Source organism: Podarcis filfolensis (genome assembly GCF_964270895.1).
Source record: "Podarcis filfolensis genome assembly, chromosome: 9".
In the NCBI taxonomy this organism is placed as follows: domain Eukaryota; kingdom Metazoa; phylum Chordata; class Lepidosauria; order Squamata; family Lacertidae; genus Podarcis; species Podarcis filfolensis.
In genome coordinates, this window is record NC_139610.1 from 47,520,190 (window position 1) to 47,536,546 (window position 16,357).

At 41.3% G+C, this 16,357-nt stretch overlaps 1 long non-coding RNA gene across 1 annotated transcript in view; it reads left to right on the forward strand.

Moving 5' to 3' along the window:
* The window catches only part of LOC310742626, an 85,225-nt gene extending 70,424 nt beyond the window's left edge, over positions 1-14,801 (forward strand). Inside the window, exon 3 of the long non-coding RNA XR_014538624.1 lies at positions 14,724-14,801. This is a non-coding gene — a long non-coding RNA (uncharacterized lncRNA). The remainder of the gene's footprint in view (positions 1-14,723) is intronic.
* The last annotated feature ends 1,556 nt before the right edge of the window (positions 14,802-16,357 follow it).

Consider the following 16,357-nt stretch of genomic DNA (forward strand, 5'->3'; position numbering starts at 1 on the left):
TGGAGTCTGAGTTACAGGAAAGTGGAGTCAGAGGCGGTGAGAGCAGGAGCAAACTCAATCTAGTTTTGTCCTGGTTGTCCTCACTGCTGTGTTTTACAAGGGCAAAAATGAGAAGGGGGGGGGGAGAGGAGGAGCTGACAGCCAGGTATCTAGCTGTAAGTAAGAAAGTCAGCAAGTGGGGAATGGTTGAAAACAGACTAAGGTCACTGGGGCAGTGTCCCATTTGACTTAATGGACCAAACTTCACTGAGGGCAATATTTAAAGCCACTTGGACAAAGCGATCTTCTTTCTCATGAGCACATGCCAACAAAAGCTGGTTTCTGCTGACTTAAGATGAGGCAACTCACTATTCAATGTGATTGCAAGCAAAACACTAGCAGCCTTTAGCTGAAGTTATATCTGCAGCACTAAAGGTTGCAAACAGAACTGAATGGGGTTTGAATTGGTACACAGCTTTTCTTCAGAAATCTGCTCTGGGCAATGGGAAAACCAGAAAGAGTTTAAATTTGAATCCCACCTGTGGGCTTTGCATATGTCTATTAGAGAAAGAAAAAGAATATAGATGACCTTGATTGGGTTGGGCAGAGCTGAATGAATAAAGTCTTCTTGATAGGCATTGTCAAAGTTTATACTCCTCTGTCACCAAATAAGCATCTGCTTTTTGCTGCTGCTGAATCTTCTAGCAGTAAAAACAAAGCTACTTAGGAGGCAGTATGACCATTCCTTTATAATTCAGTTTTTACGGTCCTCCATACCTGTCATGTCCAAGCAGGCTAGATGCCAACAGCTGACAGTTCAGGCAGAATTCCAGTTTCCATCCCTGAAAAGGGAGTCTGGCTGGAAGTCCTAGCCTGCACAAAGCTTGTTCCAGGACTCCCGAGTGAAGGCAGCTCCACACTGAGTGCTCCTGTTTAGAGTTGCCACATGTCCTCTTTTTCCAGGACAAGTCCTCTTTTTCATGGGTATGTAAAATGAGAGTCGTCATAGAGATTTATAGTTAAAAGTAGAAGTCGGCAAATGTGTCCTCTTATTTGTTCTTCAAAATATGGCAACCCTGTCCCAGAAGTAAGTGAAAAGAACAAGGGCAATTGCTGGCAACTAGCCTCTCCACTGTGCCTAACATACTCCATTTTAATCAGCAATGGACAGGGCAGCTAGAGTGCCAGAATTTCTTCACCTGAGCCCTTCAGCTATTCCTGGGCATACTTCAAAACCCTATTCCAGCATCACATTTAAAGGCTGTTGGGTATAGGGGAGAAGAGCGATCCTCTGCAAGTGTAAAAGAAAGCTGCATATGAAGCATCACCTGTATCCTGCAAACTCACCCCCTCCACTCAACAACTGCTGACGGATAGGATGATCCTGGGGCTGAGGAGGCATCTGGCAGCAAGGAAGGTTTCCCCACCTTACCTGCCTCTCCCTCCTGCTTCCTGTCTTGCCCCTTGAAAGCCACAAATCACTCTGGACTATTCAAACTGACACATACTGAAATGTGGCTATCTCAGCCCAGTTCATCTGGCAACCAAGTTTTCCCCAAAACGCCTGATTTAGCTCAGGACTTGGCTGGATCTGGTGTACAGCCCTAATAAATACATTGATAATTATGTGCAGTGCTTTTTTTGGGGGGGGGCTACTCAAGGGTATGCAGTATCAGCACACACACCCCAGTTAGAAGTGTAGCACTTACTGTAACAACTTCATGGTGAGTACAGGCAACTTTTTTTCTTAAAAAAACCAAGACAAGACAAGTAAACACTGATTATGTAGCATAAGCCTTTCTGAACTATTGGATCTCACCAAACTGTTCCCTGCTACCAACATAAAGGTAAAGATAAAGGACCCCTGAAAATTAAGTCCAGTTGCAGATGACTCTAGGGTTGCGGCGCTCATCTTGCTTTACGGGCCAAGGGAGCCGGCGTTTGTCCACAGACAGCTTTTCCGGGTCATGTGGCCAGCATGGTTTTCTGGCGCAACAGAACACTGAAACCAGAGCAGCTCACGGAAACGCCATTTACCTTCCCACTGGAGTGGTGCCTATTTATCTACTTGCACTTTGGGGTATGCTTTCGAACTGCTAGGTTGGCAGGAGCTGGGACCAAGCAACAGGAGCTCACCCCATCGCGGGGATTCGAACCGCCGACCTTCTGATCGGCAAGCCCAAGAGGCTCTGTGGTTTAAACCACAGCGCCACCCCCGTCCCAACCAACATAGACTGCTGATAATCTAAACAATCTCAATTTACAAGTCATAGACCTTGCCACTCTACTCATGAATTATTTTTATAGACATCCATTCAAATTTAGTATCCCAACTCAACATGATCAAAGTTCACAGTCATGGGGGAAATAATTCTCTGAGAAGGTTCACCTCTTCAGGCCTTCCTCACCTATGTGAATGGAGGGAGGCCAGAGCTATTAGCTGAATCATGGCTCAACTCTTCCACTCGCCTTGATTTTACTTTTATGAAAGAATAAGACCATAGTTCTACCTGACAATTACTCTCTTTCTACTGGCACCACTTCAAATCTAGTACTTTTCAACTGAGTCAATTCACAGATTCAGCTGCAAATCAAACTAGGACAAATGATCTTTAGGAAAGTATAGCCTTCTGGCTAAACTGATCCTTCATTTTAATTTCCTGAAAAGTCAAGTCAGTATGTGTGCCATTTATCCTTTGTAACACCCTGTTCTGCATATTGTACATTGTAGAATATTAATACATTGTACTTCTTTGGACATCGGTTTTAAACAATACCTGTGATATTCAGGTGTTTTTACATCATAAGATCAATAAATCAATGATTAAAACCACAAATACAAGTGATATAAAGTGTATAATAACAATAAAAGTGTGTGAGAGGATTGTTTAAGTGACTATCCATCAAATAAATGGCTATTACTGGATTCTTACACAGTGCTCCATAGTCTATTAGAAGGCATAAACCCATGATAAAACTGCCATCTACAACACACAGTTCTGGTCCAGCAGGAGCTGACAAATACTTACAACTTATAATCCTCATAAATGACCCTTTATAAATAATGTACTTAAAACCATTTATAGTACACATCAGTCATTTCTACAACATGTTTATAATATAAACAAAATTTATGAACTCTTCTTAAAAAAATTGTTCTGACATACTTTTCATTGGCCAGAAGCCTTGAAATGGATATGAAGTTCCTCTCAAATGCCAATTATTCAGGATAGCTTAAGGAGTTGTCTCCACATGCATTAGAGAACATTTTATCTCACCATTTATTTTTCCTCCTCTTGGAACTCCCTGCATTTGCAATGTAGTTTCAGATATCCGACAAGTTTCTCTTAGGCTATGTACTTTGTTTATTTATAAACACATTTCAGTTCTGTAAGGGAGTATGGAACAAAATAGTCTAATGCCTAAAAATTCACAGTTCCTCCTAAGAATCTTCCACAATGTTCTCCAGCTGTCTATAAACTGTTTTATTCCACTATTTGTAGGAAATGTCTTGCCCTCCATTTTCCATTTTGTCGCTTGCTTCATTTTTGTTTCTGAGAGCCTTCTGTTGTGCTTTTCTGTTGTTCAATATTTACTTATTTAATTAATTATTTTTAAACTGCTTTTTATAAGGCGGTGTACAAAATGACCACCATGGGTAGCACCATATAATACAAAGTCTTCAAATCCATTCAAAAGCAGCTTTAAAAGGCCATAGAACTCAATAGGACCAAATAAATAATATGTACACTCATTGCTAGGTCAAATTAAACTTGTATGTGGAAACCTGCTAGAGGTAGTATTTTCATAGCACCTCATATCATGTCAAAGGCAATATCTTTCAATGGAGATAATTCATAAATTCAGCTGTCAATCATCAACTGACGAGAACGGTTGTAAATGAATTTGTGAAACAGCACTTTGAGTCCAGGAATTGAGAAATATGAGTGTTTTACAATTTTCCAGCTACCACAGGCTATTCAGCTCATTGTCCTTCTTTGACAAATAAAGCAAATCTCTCCAAGTATAGACAGGATTTACCAATCAAACAATAAAAGACTTCCATATTCCCCCCCTGGAGTTCTTTGGCATACCCATAATGGCAGCAGTGGTTTTTTTATTGATATATTTTAGGTGTTGAAGGCTGCAGTCCTATATTTCCTGGGAGGGTGTCCTAGGAGCTACAGAAGTTAAAATCAGATCCATTGACAGATCCATTTCTCCTTTGTGTCAATGGAGAAAACACCCCTTTAAGGGGTTTAATTTACTGAGACAATGTTTTTCTATAATGTGTAAGAATTTACTGCATGTGTGGGTGCTATGTAAAGTCATATGAAGGGTTAAGTTTCAAATAGTAAGTATTCATTGGTGACTGGTCAGTTGATTGTTTCTTAGTTGCATAAGACTGGTCTGGGAAAATCTAGGTTCTTTCTATACCGAGTTACGGGACTTTACAATTTCACTTCTGGTTGACTTGCTGGGTAGAAATTATTGGTCACTCATTGGATCGGAAAAGTGGTCTAATGAAGGGAGAGAGTTCTATGCCACTCAAATCTGAGTGATTGAATGGTAGGCTGGCTGGAACATAAATAGTCCAGTTCTAGCATGGTTGAATGTTTGTGTGTGTGTGTGTGTGTGTGTGTGTGTGTGTGACTGTTTGAGTGTTGACCAGCAAGCAGCAGCTACAGAAGCTGGGTGAGTAGATTGAAGGCAGAAGACTGAAGTCTGAAAGCTAGAGCTGAAACTGGTGGAAGATAGGCAAGAAGCTATGGAGGCTCAGATATGAAGGTGGAGTTGGCGGATAGGCAGTGGTGGCAGCTCCTAGTAATAACAATAACCTTACAAAAGAAGAAGAAGAAAAAACCCTTAAAGAAATGGTAACCAATTTAAGGATAATCACATTTTCCCCAACACAACTTTATAGTTTACAATAAATTGAGGATATCTTGTTAATTTTAAAGTCTGGCTAGCATTGTACCATATCTAAAGTTCCACAGTTACTGGGTGATAGCTTGATTCATTGGCAAACAGCATAGCATAGAAATATGGTGTCAGTGGTTAGAATGTTTCTGAAATATATGTACAATTATGGGAGTAAAATAGGAACCTCTCTGCATACTTGAATCAGCAGTGGCAAAGTGAAGCTGGTTCACCACAAAAGTGAAGTAACACTCCACAATGCTACAGCAACTTCCATGTCTCTAAGCATATCACCGTTGGAGATCTCACACTGGTAGGGCCAAAAGGGGACATGTCAGGCTTTTATGTGTTGCTGGTGGACTGGAGCGGGAGCAGCCAACTCACGGCCCACAAGTAAGTCTTTGCTCAGTAGTGGGCCTCTAACTGACCTGTTTGAATTCAGAATTTTTGTGGGCAGTCCGGCCCTGATGTATAGCCAGCCAAAGAGTTTCTCAATGGCTGACAAAGACTGCGTGACCCTACTGCCAGCTATTTGAAGTATTATAGTTATGGTTATAAAAAAAATCAAGGAAGAGTGATATCTACCAAAAGGAGAAAATGTGGCCTTTCAGATGTGTCTGAACTACAACTCCCATCTCACCTGACCATTGGCAATATTGGCTGGCAGTTTATGGGACTTGGCATTAAACAACATATGGAGGGCTACAAGTTCCAAATCCCTTCATGATACCTCAACATTCTTCACTTGCCTGCTCTTTTCTGGGGACCAAAACAAAAAACCGAAACAAACCCAGGAGATGACCTTTACCTGTTGACCTTCCTGTAAGCTTCCAGAGGCAACTAGCTGGTCACTGCTGGGAAGAGCCTGCTGGACTAAATAAATATTGGTCAAATACAAGGAGTCAATTCTTATATTCTTAGATATGTAATTTTGGAGAAATCTGCCTGACTGCTAACCCTGTGTTTACGTAGACTTGTTTACAAGAACATTATTTTGGCTTTATATAACCGTTGTTTGGCATGAACTTATCTGCCTTGCAATGGAAAATGCAGTGATGCTGGTTATGATGACTGATACATTCCTGTAACCAGCAGAGTTCCCTTTGCTGAGTTAGCCTGAAATGGGATGCCTTGCCTCAAATACAGGGAAGTTAATGAAAAAAGAATTCATCCCAACTTACCAGCTGCATCCCCCACCCCACTCCTTTTATGCTCTTAAAAGAAGAATGAAAATAGCAAAGCAACCCACAGGTTTTAAGAGACTGTGGATCCTGAAGTCTCCTTCTCTTAGTTGAAAAGCAGCTGCTAGTAGTAACATAGCGGTGCTGATGTTTGGAAAATAAAGATTTGTTTGACAGTAAGTTTCTTGATGTGGGTGTGCCAGTCTGCAAAACACACACACACACACACACACACACACAGAGAGAGAGAGAGAGAGAGAGAGAGAGAGAGAGCGCAAGGCACAAAGACACAGGGTCACTCCAGATTGCTATTCTTTGCAATATTATAAGCAAAATGAAGAAGGGAGAATGCTGCTTTCATCCAGTCCTCAGACTCCCAGCCTGCAACATGGGACCCACTTTCATATTTCCACATTTGACTTAGGGCCCCTCCAAACTGCTGTGTTTGGGGTTTGTTTGTTTTTGCAAGTGTATTCTGCAATATATTATTGATGCAACAACAGTGTGTTAGCAGTTATGCTGAACTGCTCACCCACCCTTCCATTTTGTTCTGCAGTGCTACCTCAGCATTTCTTCATTATTGCCAGCTGGAGGAGCACTCCTGTGTTATAATGGAACATTCGCAGTATAAAAAGTTACAGGATTACAGCAGGAAGTTCTAAGATATGCACCAGTTGGAACAAAGCAATATGTCTTCCTCCTCACAAAGTCTTTTTCAGGCACAAACAGTATTGAAAGTGGATCACGTGATATCAGCAACATTGGCTTCTGCCAGAAGAATATCTGCAGGCGGTAACTTCCTGCCTCTCCCTCTCCATCAGCTGCAATCATTTCCGAGAACAGGATTGGGTAGAGAGGCAATTGTGCTGCCTTCTAGTGCCTCCCCATCTGCCATCAACATTGAAACATTAGGCTTGCAGCCTAACTTTTTAGGAAAGAACTGTATTCTGTTTTACATTGGAAAATCTCAACATGTTAATAAAAAAAGGAACATGCCCATATCAAAATAAGTACATTTAAAAACTGTTGAGCAAACCCCCCCAACCCCCCAACTATTTATTTAATGGCAGACTTGTTTCTGAGGACAGAACGCATCATCTGGGCATTACTGAACTGATCTCTTTTTAAAAGAGTTTTTTTTCCAGAGTTTCTTTCATAACACTTGAATGTGCAGACATCCAGTGATGTGGAATGTTGGAAGAACAGATAAAAGGAAGTACTTCACACAACACATAGTTAAGCTATGAAACTTGATCTCTTAGCAGAATAATTGAGACAACATTAAAAAAAATTCAAAAAGGTACAATGTCTTTCTTATCAAACTTTATTAAATCTCAAGAACATATATATTTTATTTACTCTTCAACTGGTGGAATCCATTTATCGTTAAGATGTTCTCCTCTTGTCTACCATCTGTCATACTAATCAATTCCGTAAGTTTATATTGCCGCCTTGAAAAAAATTGCTGACTACTCTTTCACTTACGATGGGGACCCAGTTTTCCATTTCTGTGAAAAATCCAGATGAGCAGCTACTGTGAGATTCTATATCAACTCCTTATGGTATATTTGTTGATCTAAATATCCTAATGAAATTATCAGTGGGTCTAATGACAAAGTATAAGGTGTCATTAAAGATACTGTCCTCATCACATCTCCACAAAAGATTTTAATTATTGAATGAGTCCACCAAATATCTTTCATATCAGCCTTTGAATGCCCACATCTCCAAACGCGTTCCATCACAAGTAGTGTAAATTTTACTCAGTCGTTATGGAGTCACATACTATTGACCAAGCAGTTTATAGTGATTTTGTCTAGTTTATATCTCTATTTGTCTAGTTTAGTTTAGAATCATGTTATTTAACCCACCATTCTTTTTCAGATATTTGTCTGTGAATAAGTGTTGGTGGTGTTTACCATTAGAGGAGAAATTATTGGCCCACATAGTCGCTTCTGAATAAATGTGGATAACAAATAATCCTTTCTGTAGTTCTGCCTGTCCTGAGACCAATGAAATAAGATATGTTGGAATTTGGGAATAGGTAACTGAAAGAAAAGGTTGATGAAGGATGGAAGTTGATACTCAGAAGACAGAATTCTTAGCTGGTAAAAATTAGCACAACTTTTAAAAGAAGTTTCTTTTATTTTTTTGCACTAGTGAGCATCTGGGCAAATAATGAAATCCGAGATATAAAACCTAAGGTAGATCCAGTTCTGTAATGCCCTGATAGAAACCCCTTAAACTGCTGCAGAGTGAATACTGTCAGAAAAATAAAACCAGACCAAATAATACACCCCATTTTAACTTTGCATCAGAAAGAAGACATAATTAAATGAAAAAAAAAGTGCACAAGCGAAAAAATGAGAATAATACAATTCAAGATGTTGAAATGACAGACAAGTGAATCACCAATTAGAGAATATTACAAAGAAAGAAAGGATAGAAAATGAAATGAAATGACCACAACATTCCACAGACAGCACATCATGTAAATTGGTGGTTGTGAGAGCGTGAGCAGCATTGAGGCAAATCCGAAGAAGGAAAATGTAATCAACAGAAGGAATGAGTTCTATATATTGACCCCATCACGTATAATGTCTTATTAGCAGCCAAACCATGAATGACATTCATACCCAGAATCATTGCAAATGATGAATTAATTTCAGTTTTGGAATCCTCCTAAGTGACACCATTCTGAGCAAAGGAGCAGCTGATTGCAATAAAGAGATCACAAAAAGTGGAAGTGCCAAAATAGCTTAATTTACTGCAAGTCACTATTAGGAATCTGGTAAAGCTACATTCTGCAGACTTAACCCTGAACAGGCCAAATGAATCAGATTATATAAATTATGAAAATGTTCTTTGATTTAGAGATGGAAAAGAACAGAATTGTATTGAATACGGGGGGGGGGGGAGGGGAGAAGGAGTCCCAGGCTTTACATTTGTTCTTGGATGGAACAGGGTCTGCAGAGCAACTCTCCAAACATAAGATGAGCCTGCAGGATCAGGCCAATGGCCAATCTAATCCAGTATCCTGTTCTCACAGTGGCCTCCAATTTGAACATGAATGCAACAGCACTCTGCCCACTTGCAATTCCCATGGCACATCTGAAAGAGGCGGTAGAACATAGCAATAATGGCTAATTCTCTTTTAAACCCATCCAAATTGGTAGCTATCACTGCTTCCTGTGTGAGATGGTTCTATCATTTTACTATGGGCGCTATTTACAGTGGTTCTAGTCCTACCTAATGGACTGAGTTCAGAGAGTGGCATTGGGAGAATACTTTTGGGCGTAGCAGTTATGTTATGGGATGCTTCTGAGTAGACATGTTATGTTATGGGCTGCTGAAGGCACTATTTTATGCCCAATGCTATTTAACATCTATTTGAAGCCTCTGGGAGTGGTCACTAGGGGTTTGGGGTCAAGATGCCAACAGTATGCAGATGGCACTCAGCTTTTATTTCTCCATAACATCTAAATCAGGAAAGGATGTACAGGCACTGGAACAGTAGTGGGACGGGTGAGGGAAACTAAGCTGCACATCAGTGGAGGCACTGAAAGTGTTTCCTGTGTCCAAGAAATTGGTCAGTTGCCTGCCTTGGGTGGGGTTGTGCTCCCTGTGAGGCAACAGGTATGCAGTCTGGGGCTGTTTTTGCATCTCACTTTGTCACTGGAGTCCCAGATAGGCTCAGTGGCTAGAAGCGCCTTTTACCAGATGGAGGGGTAGACTTTGGTAATATGGCACCTTGAGCAAGTACAAAATTCGGTGCCCCCCAAATATTTCAAGTTTTGGTACTTTCAATAGGTACACATATAAATATAGGAATGATGATGATGATTTGCAATCCCATGGCTTGGCATCTTGTACAGTGGTACCTCGGGTTACATACGCTTCAGGTTACTTACACTTCAGGTTACAGATTCCGCTAACCCAGAAATAGTACCTCAGGTTAAGAACTTTGCTTCAGGATGAAAACAGAAATCATGCTACGGTAGTGCGGCAGCAGCAAGAGGCGCCATTAGCTAAAGTGGTGCTTCAGGTTAAGAACAGTTTCAGGTTAAGTATGGACCTCCGGAATGAATTAAGTACTTAACCCGAGGTACCACTGTACAGGGGAACCAACTCCACCGCCCTAAATCCGGCACTACCAGGTGTTACAACAACTACATAGTGGTAGAACTTGGCCTTCCATTTTGTATCTTTGTTTAGTGGAGTGTATGTTTGTTATATATTAAGCTTGGATCCGAGAACAATAGGCAGGTAAGATCCTAGAATGCAACAACTGATTGGCTTGCAGGAGAAGACCAATCAGGCTCCAAGAGGAAGTTAATCAGCCTATTAAGCTGGTAGGATCATAGAATGCAACAACTGATTTGCCTGCAGGAAAAGACCAATCATGCTCCAGGAGGGAAGCAGAATCAGCCAATCAGGCAGGACTCATTGTGTAAATAATGTATATAAAAGCCTGAGGTTTTGGGGGAAATTCAATTACTGTTTTACAAGCTGCAATAAAGAGCATGAAATCACTCCAAGTATATTTCAATGTTCTACCGTCCAGTGGTAGAACAGCATCTTAAAAAGTAGAGACATCACCTTGCTGACAAAGGTCCGTATAGTAAAAGCTATGGTTTTCCCAGTAGTGATGTATGGAAGTGAGAGCTGGACCATGAAGAAGGCTGATCGCCGAAGAATTGATGCTTTTGAATTATGGTGCTGGAGGAGACTCTTGAGAGTCCCATGGACTGCAAGAAGATCAAACCTATCCATTCTTAAGGAAATCAGCCCTGAGTGCTCACTGGAAGGACAGATCCTGAAGCTGAGGCTCCAATACTTTGGCCACCTCATGAGACGAGAAGACTCCCTGGAAAAGACCCTGATGTTGGGAAAGATGGAGGGCACAAGGAGAAGGGGACGACAGAGGACAAGATGGTTGGATAGTGTCTTCGAAGCTACAAACATGAGTCTGACCAAACTGTGGGAGGTAGTGGAAGACAGAAGTGCCTGGCGTGCTCTGGTCCATGGGGTCACGAAGAGTCGGACATGACTACACGACTAAACAACAACAACAACACCATCCAGTGGAATATTATTGTGATATTTAGAACTGGGTGTATTTGGTGTTAGGGGAGGAGTAGTACCTCTGGTGTGGGACACATCATGTTCCTTCTGGGATAGTTTGTCCACCTTTGGTCCCCACCCTGCACTCAGCTCTCTCCTGTGGCTCCTAGAAGCTGTCAGCATGCAACAGTGGCCACACCTGGGAACAACAACAACGGGCCTGCTAAACCAGGTCAGGGTAGATGATGGGTCTCAAACCCTCAGATAGCTAGGGATTTTCTCTGCATGGAAAGACAGGCTCCAGTGGATTGAGTGGGTGAGACCAATAGTGGGTCCAAGCATAGGAGCCAGCTCCTAGGGCCCAAGGGGTCTGTGTCCCCCAATAAAATATTTGAGGGGGCAAAGCCCCCCAAAGTTGATGGGCATTTGCTATTCAAGTGGTGTGTGTGCACTGCATCATGTGATCAGCTATGCCTAGTCCCCCCTCCAATATTTTATTAAAGTTGGCACCCCTGGGTCCAACGTCAAGAAGGTAGTTTCTGTACGTGCTTTAGAGAGAAGTGAGGGGCAGATGGGTCTAGTCTACCTGGGAAGGTAGCCCATATAAGAGAAGGAAAACTCTGATGCTAAACCTCTGCTGCCATGTGGGATATATTTGGGAGAAGAAAAGGCTACACAAATATAGAGTGGAATTCCAAAGATGGTTGGTTGGCAAGTTGTACATCCCCTTCTGACAACTCCTGTTGCCAAGCTTGTGCCAAACATATTGCTCTGCTTTCCTTTGGACCACATTAGTGAGGCCAAGAATGGGATCTTCTTATCTGGGCAGTCTAGGACCTCCAGACAAACTGCCCAGGCTTGTGCCCTGGGTAAGTCACTTCGGTGCTGCTAATACAGCAGTTCGACTTCCTCCCCAGAGGTGCACTCCATTGTCTCTCGAGATAGACTAGGAGTCAGCAACCTTTTTCAGCCGTGGGCCAGTCCACCGTCCCTCAGACCATGTGGTGGGCTGGACTATATATATATTTTTTGGGGCGGGGGAATGAACGAATTCCTATGCCCCACAAATAACCCAGAGATACATTTTAAATAAAAGCACACATTCTACTCATGTAAAAACACGCTGATTCCTGGACCGTCTGCGGGTCAGATTGAGAAGGCGATTGGGCCGCATCTGGCCCCTGGGCCTTAGGTTGCCTACCCCTGAGATAGACCTACAACAATTCTGTATATAAAAGAATAAACATGTTTTGTTTTATTTTTAAAATATCAAACACCTAGCAACTTTCTGTTGTTGACTTTTCTCCAGCATGTCTTCCACTGTTAGCAGAGGAGGATCTGTGAGTGTTCTGGGAATCAGAGTATTGTGGCTTCAAGAATTATCTGCTTAATCTGCAGTCTTGGTGAAAACGTGTTAAGAGAATTTTCCAGGGAACATAGTCACAGTGTTCTGCCAGCACAGTTTGGTCTTATGCCACATGTGTGCTTCTTACATGAGAAGGCTTTGCCAAATTTCTTCATTATTATCAAAGTAGAATTTTTATGATTCTGGCATTATCTTACCCTCCTTGAGAATTATAATTCCCTTTTTTAAAAAAATGATTGCCCTTAAATCAGAGAGCATGTTGTCTCCTACATACTTCCATCTTCCAGCAGCATACAAATCAGTCTGGCTAACCTGATCCAAAAACACTCAGACATACCCCACTCGCCCACAAAAACAAATCTCACTACAGCCAACCAAAGACAACCAACCACACCCTAGGCCACCCCAACCTCTCTCACCACCAAGGAAATACAACAAGTGAATAGTAAGAGAACCCACACAAGTGACGCTGCCACAAAATCCCACACATACACTTAGTAGAAGAATAGAAGCATTGCCACCCAACCCCACCCCACTTACCATTCCCCCCTTCTTTCCTCCCTAACCTAACACTGTACATAACACTAATGTCTCACAACAAATGAAACTGATCCATAGAAAACGCAACTTGAAAAAAGAGACAATGCCCATATTTTTGTACACATATATATATATCTATATGAGAGAGAGAGAGACTTTCTTTATCAACTAGCATCTGACCCATTTTGTAAAATATTATTTTTACAGGTGTCATTGTCTGCTGTCAAAATTCTATAGCTCATAGTGAAGGCAAGGTAGTTGAGAACGTAACCAATTTCACTCCCTGTGTGCTCTTGTTTCACACCAGATGAACGTATTTAATTTTCAGTGATCTTTTTGATGGTTTTACGGGCTTTCTTTAGATTAATTCCAACAGATTGGGAGGAGAGCCTTGTGCCGTGTTTGCTTGGTGGTGTCACCACTCTCTCTGTGTTAGCATCAATTGTTAAGATCACTGTTGTCAATTTGTTGAGTTTGATTTAAGGTTGCATTTAAGGTTTTACTATTCCACCCTATATCTGTTTTATTTTAGCCACAGCTAGAACTCAGGCCCCTCATTGACCTACACCACCAGCACTTGTCCTGGTGGCTGCTGTTTTCCCTGCAGGTGGGGTTGCCACACACTGCCATCTCTTTGAGAAGTGTTGGACCTTTTCCCTATTTTGAACTGGGACCCAATGAGAAGTCATCCCTCCACAAACACCAAAAGAAAGTTAAGCTTTGGAGCAGGAATGCAGGGAGGTGAGGGAACCAGCTAGTAACAGATTTTGTTCTGTGAACCGCCCTGAGAGCTCCGGGTGTAGCGTGGTATATTAATAATAATAATGGGCAAGTCAAGTGTAATTCTTGGATTTAAAGTGGTACAGACTGTGATAATAATAGAACTAATTCAAAATTGAAAGAGCATACATCTGAGAAAATGTGTTTTGAGTCAAAGTGTACAGTGTATTCATGGCTTTCCATTTCTTGATTAGATACTATGCATTAAAGGAGAATGCCTGAGGATGAATAGTGTATAAAATATCCAAGGGATGAGGGTGAAAATGGGGAAAGAAGGAAAGAAGGAGGCCTAGGAAAGAAGGAAATATAAAGAATCATTTCCTGTTCTCTTTTACATACCTGGACACCAGATTTTCAGAGTTCTTCTTCCTCAGAGATGAGCAGAGGAAGCCATAAAGCAAAATTATTTGCACTTTAGCAGACTTTACGATCAATTTTTCTGAAGCCATTTCTGTGCTAGGTTATGTCTGTGCCTAAAATGGCTGCCTATACACTTGCATTTGGAACATATGTATTCATTTTAGAAATGCAATACATAGATACATGTGCCAATATTGCTATTTGCATACAAATAAAATTTCATTCCTATATGTGCACTTTGCACAGCCAGTTTCAATGTAACTTTTAAAATGAAATTGTTTCCAGAATGATTTGTGTACTTCTATAACTTAGAGCTTGTAGAAGATAATCCTAAAAAGTAATATGCTGTTCTTGACCTTTATTCAGACCTAATCCAGATGATTGGGAACATAGGAAGTTGCTGTCTACCAGGTCCATCTAGTCCAATATTGTCTACTTTGAAGAGGCAAGAGTTTTCCAGGTTTTTACACAGAGGTGTTTCCTCCATAGCCTAAATGTGTACTTTACTCCTGATCTGTGCCCTCTCCCCAAAGGCAGATGCATGACCCTGGTGTGATTTCAACACAAAGACTTCCATCTGGAGTCACATGTGCTACCAATGCATCCCAAGGGCTGTACCCAATCATCTATTAAGGTAAACTGAAAAGCTTTCTCTGTTGTCTCTTAAGAGTCTTCAGTCAAATTGGTACTGTGGATCTTCTCATAGCTGACAATCACATGACATAACAACTAGATTGTCCCACTCCATGGCCAAATCAATTTCCATTACTTTGAAAACGATGATAATTGCTCAAACTTAAAAAGGGGGGAAATGGTTCTGGCTGCAAAATGTAAAAACAAAACAAACAAAAAACAGCTTTGCTGTACAGCCAGCTGTGAATTTGCTGCATGTTAAGGCCAATTTGGGGGTTTGTGCTGCCTCTTCATTTCCCTTAAGAAGGTAGATACTTTCAAATAATGGTGAGCTTTCCACCATTTTTGTAAAGACTTCGCAGTGGGTTGCTTAGATGCAGGTCAATACATCTACTTGTCAGCCCTACCAGTGTTATCCATTGTATTTCACTCATACTGTACGCGTCACGTGCATCTACTTTTGTCATTATTTTCCACATCTTGGAAATAACAGGAATTGACTGTTACTGAAATATTTAAAATGGCACATATGCTACAAATACTAGTGTTATAAGCTCTGAGGTGCATGTCTTTTTGCTGGAGCTCTAACAGTGTTGGATTCTGATTGTGTGTGTCCAAAGTCTCTTACACACTTTTCATCCATGTAGAATATGATCTGCAAAGCTGTGCCTGATGAGACTATTCCTTAGACTCCTCAGCAGGGTTGTAGCTACTCAGTAAAATATTATTTAAAAACTCAGTAACACATTACAAAACAGTACTACACCAATTCTTACATAACATTTAGCCTGTTTAGCATTCTCTGTGTCCATTAGCTGTGATTAACAATTTGAATGGACAGACGGGGCTTTCCTGTAGTAGAATAGGAGTCATGACATCATTATCTGTAGACCTTGGGAGGTTAGAGCTGTTCGACAGTGGAATTTGCTGCCAAGGAGTGTGGTGGAGTCTCCTTCTTTGGAGGTCTTTAAGCAGAGGCTTGACAACCATATGTCAGGAGTGCTCTGATGGTGTTTCCTGCTTGGCAGGGGGTTGGACTCGATGGCCCTTGTGGTCTCTTCCAACTCTATGATTCTATGATTCTATGATTTAGATGCAAGCCCCTCTGGACTATGTGATCTGTGGGGCTGAATATGAAATGCCTTTGGGACTAACCAGTGTCACCAACCAGGAGTTGTATGTACCAGGGCAGGGACTCATCTTAAGAGTGGGGCTCAGGTAAGCGTTTATGATCTAGTCACTCCCTTGTCCTGAGCAAGGTGGCTTGCTCAAGTTGAATTGGGTTACTTCCATAGCATTTATCTTCCACTGACATCATAACTGAATAATATGTGGCCCTACTTCATGCCCACTTACTTTTGTCTTGCCTCTTATTTACCTACTCCAGACACAATTTCTGTTTGTAAACCTTAGTGCTGTCACAGCTGAGAATGAAAACAAGGATCTTAAAAAACAACCCTTGGGTTCTTCTGATTTTTGTAATGTTCAGTGAGAAATCTCCCTATAAAAAAACACAAGATGGCGGTTGACTTCC